Genomic DNA, 6,851 nt, shown 5'->3' with positions numbered 1-6,851 from the left:
CGCCATGTGGCAATATTTACGTTCTGTGTTTTCTTATTGAGTTTTATTCCTAGTGTTGTGACAGGTCTGCGTCTGTCCCGTGTCTGTGTGCCAGTCCCCCGTATTTAGTCTGCGTGTACCTTAGTTAGTCACTTCCTGTTTTTATTTTGCCAGTCTTGTGTTCCCTGTGCTTTTATTTAGTTTTGCTTCCCCTATGTTGTTAGTTTCATTTGCTTCACCTGTTGTGCCCTGCTGTTTCCTCTTGCCCTGATTACCTGCTGTGTATGTGCAGCCATGAAGTTAGCCCAATAGACCAGACAGCAGTTGAAGCAAGAGGAAATCTAGCAAGTAAACTTGAACCCGAAACGCTCTCAGTGCCACTACAGAAAGTAGGGATTGCAGATGGGCGTAACACATGCTGGAAAGTGAGAAACAAACTCACGATGTGCCTGTTTGTGTTTCACAATTTTTATTTATTTATTTATTTTGGTACGATAAGGGAGGTGGATAGCAGAACCATAATTAAAGTGCTGTGAAAAAGTATTTGCCCCCTTAATGATGTCTTAGTTTGTTACATATTTGTCACACTTGTATGATCAATATATATTTAGTGTTCTCCACTGAACCATCCAAGGTTTACTCTCAGTGGGAACAACATGAGAACAGCACCCCCACCAAGGCTGGAGATACAGCAATACTGGAAGAGCATATGGGAGAAGGATGCGTCACACAACACCAATACTCAGTGGTTAGTGGATCTAAGAGAAGACCACAGCAACCTCCCTGAACAGGTTCCAGTAACCATCACAGTGACAGACATCCAGGAAAGAGTCTCACATATGAAGAGCTGGACAGCACCAGGTCCTGACATAATTCACACCTACTGGCTAAAGAAGCTAACTACACTCCATGAGCGCCTGGCAACAAAAATGAACTTACTGCTAGAGGCTAAGACACACCCAGAATGGCTGACTGAAGGCCACATGGTCCTGATCCCCAAGGACCCCCAGAACGGACCAGTCAAATCCAACTACCAGCCAATAACCTGCCTCAGTACAACATGAAACTCCTGTCAGGCATCATAGCAGCTAAGATGAGCAGCATGTGGCTCAATACATAAGCGGGTTCCAGAAAGGAATTGTCAGAGATACCAGAGGAGCAAAACACCAGCTACTGGTAAACAGAGCAGTCACTCAAGACTGTAAGACCAGGTTGACCAACCTGTGCACCATCTGGACTGATTACAAGAAAGGCTATGACTCGATGTTGCACACATGGACCCTGAAACTATACAAAATCAATAGGACACTAAGTGCCTTCATCAGGAACTCAATGGAAATGTGGAGAACAACACTAGAGGCCAACTTTAAGCCAATAGCACAAGCCACCATCAAGTGCAGGATTTACCAAGGAGATGCTCTGTACCCACTGCTGTTCTGCATAGGCCTGAATCCCCTCAGCCAGATCATTGACAAGACTGGCTATGGATACCGACTACGAAATGGCCACTGGTTTCACCCCAAATCCAGCACCTTGACATTGTACGCTAGGCGGAAGCAAGAAGGCCAAGGACTAATGACACAATGGAAAACACAGCTCAAAACTAAATACAAATAAGAACGCTGGGTCTGTGCAGTACCTTAGCTGTTCCCAGGACTGTGCTTTTCTGGACCAAGATCTTGGATGTCATTCCTGGAATCTGCTGGAGCCCAGTGTTAATTTCATTGACGAAATATTTTCGTCATAGTCCGGTGTGAATAGGCCTTAAGTCCCCGTGTGTTTTCCAGCAATAAAGCTGTGTTTTGAGTTACTCCCGAGTCTTGAGTCCTGCATTGGGGTCCTCATCCCATCTGGCAGGCAGCATCACATGAAAATTTAAATGTGACAAATATGCAAAAAACTAAGAAATCACTACATTTTAACAAAAATAAGTGATTTCCTGTAAAGTGTATTTAAGTCACAAAAGCTTTAGGATAAAGGCCTTTACACACTGGACGCGTAAATTCCGTGCGAATGTTTCGTGCATCAAAAATATTTTTCAGACGCTCCTGTTCTTAATGCAGCCGTTCACACCGACTGCGTCATTTCACAGGACAAATTTGCGGCATTTATTTTTTCGGATCAATTTATTTTTTTCTGACTTTCGCAAGCGAACAAACAGACCTGACCAATCAGAGCGCTGCATTTAGTAACACGTGAGCTCATAGCTCAAAATTTACTGAATATACAGTGATGTGGGAACAGTAAACTCATACTATTTTACCTCAGACACACAGCTACACACTGTTCTGAGTCAGTCAGCTATCTGAAATTATTCTCTGCCTCATTACACATGTGATCCCAAGTCTGCCAACAACAACTGCCCACTGACATCCTGAAGTGTGCGCGAAAGTGGCCGTGATGCAGCTTCAACTCCGGGATCAAACCATAAAACTCTCCATGCTGCCGCTTTCTTATGAGTTGGATGAACGCAGAATCTCTGTTTCTTCCTTCTCTTGTTTAGAAACATCACAACCTCATTACATCATCGTTTGATGTGGACTTCATTTTTTTTACAGTGCATTTTATGAGAGTGATTTATTCGCAAAAATGCAACACGTCCGGTGTGTATGTAGTTTACATGACAAGTTTACATCCGACAGATTCGGAATTTCGTGTCTTTTTATGCAACGCATCCGGTGTGAAAAGGAACTTAACTTACAGAGCTTTTTTTGACTGTTTGACCACTGGCAGCAGCCTCAGCAGAGCCTCCTCTGAAGCAGAGTATTTCTTCAGGTCAAACACATCCAGATCTTCTTCTGATGACAGAAAGATGAAGACCAGAGCTGACCACTGAGCAGGAGACAGTTTATCTGTGGAGAGACGTCCTGAACTCAGGGACTGTTGGATCTCCTCCACTAGAGAACCATCATTCAGTTCATTCAGACAGTGGAACAGGTTGATGCTTTTCTCTGCAGACAGATTCTCATTGAGCTTCTTCTTGATGTACTGGACTGTTTCCTGATTGGTCTGTGAGCTACTTCCTGTCTGTGTCAGCAGACCTTGTAAGAAACTCTGATTGGTCTGCAGTGAAAGACCCAGGAGGAAGCGAAGGAACAAGTCCAGGTGTCCATTTGGACTCTGTAAGGCCTTGTTCACAGCACTCTGGTAGAGGTGTTGCTCTGTCTGGGAGGTTGTTTGTTGTTCTTCCAGCAGATTGACTGAAGATCTGATGAAGGTCAGATGGACATGAAGAGCAGCCAGAAACTCCTGAACACTCAGATGGATGAAGCAGAACACCTTGTCCTGGTACAGCCCTCTCTCCTCTTTAAAGATCTGTGTGAACACTCCTGAGTACACTGAGGCTGCTCTGATATCGATGCCACACTCTGTCAGGTCTGATTCATAGAAGATCAGGTTTCCTTTCTGCAGCTGATCAAAAGCCAGTTTTCCCAGAGACTCAATCATCTTCCTGTTCTCTGGACTCCAGTGTGGATCTGTCTCAGCTCCTCCATCATACTTGACCTTCTTCACTTTGGCCTGAACCACCAGGAAGTGGATGTACATCTCAGTCAGGGTCTTGGGCAGCTGTCCTCTCTCTCTGGTTTTCAGCACATCCTCCAGAACTGTAGCAGTGATCCAGCAGAAGACTGGGATGTGGCACATGATGTGGAGACTTCGTGATGTCTTGATGTGGGAGATGATCCTGCTGGCCTGCTCCTCATCTCTGAATCTCTTCCTGAAGTACTCCTCCTTCTGTGGGTCAGTGAACCCTCTGACCTCTGTCACCATGTCAACACACTGAGCAGGGATCTGATTGGCTGCTGCAGGTCGTGTGGTTATCCAGAGGTGAGCAGAGGGAAGCAGGTTCCCCCTGATGAGGTTTGTCAGCAGCACATCCACTGAGGTGGACTCTGTAACATCAGTCAGGATCTCAGTGTTGTGGAAGTCCAGAGGAAGTCGACACTCATCCAGACCATCAAAGATGAACACAACCTGGAAGTCTTCAAAGCTGCAGATTCCTGCTTCTTTGGTTTCAGTGAAGAAGTGATGAACAAGTTCCACCAAGCTGAACTTTTTCTCTTTCAGCACATTCAGCTCTCTGAAAGTGAATGGAAACATGAACTGGATGTCCTGGTTGGTTTTGTCTTCAGCCCAGTCCAGAGTGAACTTCTGTGTTAAGACTGTTTTCCCAATGCCAGCCACTCCCTTTGTCAGCACTGTTCTGATTGGTTCATCTCTTCCAGGCGAGCCTTTAAAGATGTCTTCTTGTCTGATTGTTGTTTCTGGTCTGTCTGGTTTCCTGGATGCTGTTTCAATCTGTCTGACCTCATGTTCATCATTGACCTCTGCAGCCCCTCCCTCTGTGATGTAGAGCTCTGTGTAGATCTGATTCAGAAGGGTTGGGTTTCCTGCTTTAGCGATCCCCTCAAACACACACTGGAACTTCTTCTTCAGAGCAGATTTAAGTTCTTGTTGACAGACTGGAGCAATGTATTCTGAAAATGCAATAATAAGCTAATAAAATTAATTATTTATATTAAGTAGGCCAACATGTTGGTCCATCTCTTGAGACATTAGTAAATATTTTATTTTTGCAGCAGCTTAAATCTTCAGAGAAATCCTCTTACTGCTCTGCAGACGGTCAGCCAGCTCCTCCTGCTTCATTCTCCTCAGGAAGTGCAGTGTGATCTTCACAAAAGCCTCTCTGCTTCTCTTCTGCTCTTCCTCCTCACCCTCCAAGGCCGTGTCACCCTCCCCATGACTCTCTAAGTATTCTGGGTAATCTGGACTCAGAACCTTCTGGATCTTTTTCAGCTCATTCTTCACAAAAGTGATGATGTTGTCCTCCAGCAGCTGGAACTATATGAACGACCCAATTAGACTGAATCATAGAGCCAATCAGATCCATGTTGGACACAATGATAATCCACTGATCTACAGAAATGCTTCATAAAATGGAGTGAAAAGATGATTGCAAACAAAATATATGGAAACATAGTTGTTGTACATGTACAAACCATAAATATGGAGTCCAGCTGTGTTTGATGCTGCTGGGCAGACTGACCACTGGGAACCTCTGAGCTCTCCTGATCCACTCTGTGAAGGAATCATCAAGAATTAGCATCACATTATGTTTCTTTGTTTATAGAGCACTTTTCTAAACAGCAGCTCCGAACTGCTTTTGCCATATGAATTACATCAACATCATGGTTCATTTTTAGGACTAACTTAGTTACTACACTCCTGGTGTTTAACACAATGGAAAAATACCAGTTTCATTTCTTTATTTCAATATTTCAGTATTAAATTTCAGCAAAATGAAGCATATGCAAGGTGATCAAACCCTCCATCCATCAAGAGCCTATCTCAGGTGTTATGGGTGAGAGGCAGGGTACACCCTGTACAGGTCACCAGACTGTTGAAGGGCCAACACAGAGGGACAGACAACCATTCAGATCCACACCTATGAGCAATTTAGAATCACCAATTAACCTAACCTCAGTAAGTGCATGTCTGTGGACTGCGGGAGGAAACCGGAAAAGCTGGAGAAAACACACACAGACTCCAAGTGGAAGAAAACCAAAGACCTTAGGCAGCAGTGCTCACCACCAAGCTGCCCTTCTGTGAAAAAAATGAAAGCTCTTATTTCCATGATGTGTGAAAGTCAACTGAAACCGATTTAATAATTCCTTATTTTACACTGTTCTGCACATTACTTTGTTCTCTGTCATCTGGAAATTTATTTAAGTTTTAGATGGAAATTTTGTTGTTCGTTTTGACAAACGATAAAACAATATAAACCTTCACAAAGACAAACCTCTCCCCAGGACATCGAGCAGAGAAGAAGTGTCATCAAAGCAGAAAAAAGTATTTGTGCTCCTCCTTCCAGCAACACCTGAGTGTTTGAAACACAGCACAAAGGCGCCCCCTGCTGGAGCAGCTGCAGTCCTACAGACACTCAGCCTCTTCACTACACAAACACCTCCTACAACATCCATTCTTTACACTCTGACTGCTGTGTTTGTGCAACAAACTCCAACACACACCGCTTCACATATGAACACAGAAATGTGTGTGAAAAAGAGCTGAGCTGACATTAAACATGATGGAGAATTTATTCAGAAACACTGAGTCAGGAACAACATTTAGACACACATTACCTCTCTGCAGGAGGAGGAACACCTGATTTAAAGTTAGCACCAAGATTCTTTGACCAGTCGCTCTTAAAGGACACACAGCTGGGTGCAGGTTCAGGTCCAGGTTCAGGTTCAGGTTCAGGTTCAGGTTGGTTCCTGTGAATAATGATGCAGCAGTGATGAGTGCTGAGCTGTGACATGGAGAAGAGTCATGGACAGTTAGAGATGGTCATCTCACCTCTGAGCTTTGGTCTGGCTCTCATGTTCCCCACACAGAGTGGTTTTAGAGGGAGGGACTCCCTCCTCTCTGTCCTCACACTGATCCATGCTGCTGAATTCACATCAGCTCACACACACTTTCTACCTTCACCTGCAGAGGAAACACACATCAGCCCAGCACACACACACTGATTCACTTTGACACTGTGACGTGTACTTAAAGTACTGAAAGTAGATTCTGTTACACTCAGTAACATGTAAGCTGTACTTTGAATCTGTACAGGCTGAAGTAACTGTAGCTGTGAAAAAGTGTCGAGCAGAAAAAAGAGAAACAACCTGCAAATATTCAAATATAGTAGCAGAACTTTAAGAGAACAAAGAAGTAAAGTACTGCAGTAAATGTACTTGGACCTGCTGGGAGGTCCAAGTATCTTAGCGAGATGTCTTATTTGTACATACAATCTTGATTCTGGTTTCTTGGCTCATAGATTTTTTAACAGAGTGCGAGTCAACAGCATTTGATCAGATTTGCTT

The 6,851-nt window shown here is 44.0% G+C and overlaps 1 pseudogene; it reads right to left on the bottom strand.

Moving 5' to 3' along the window:
* LOC115798510 (uncharacterized) overlaps positions 1–6,851 on the bottom strand; it is a 198,229-nt pseudogene that overhangs the window by 168,723 nt on the left and 22,655 nt on the right.

This window comes from Archocentrus centrarchus, chromosome 2 (genome assembly GCF_007364275.1).
Source record: "Archocentrus centrarchus isolate MPI-CPG fArcCen1 chromosome 2, fArcCen1, whole genome shotgun sequence".
In the NCBI taxonomy this organism is placed as follows: Eukaryota; Metazoa; Chordata; class Actinopteri; order Cichliformes; family Cichlidae; genus Archocentrus; species Archocentrus centrarchus.
The sequence above is the reverse complement of the archived record's forward strand: the minus strand, read 5'-3'. Positions and strand labels throughout refer to the sequence as shown.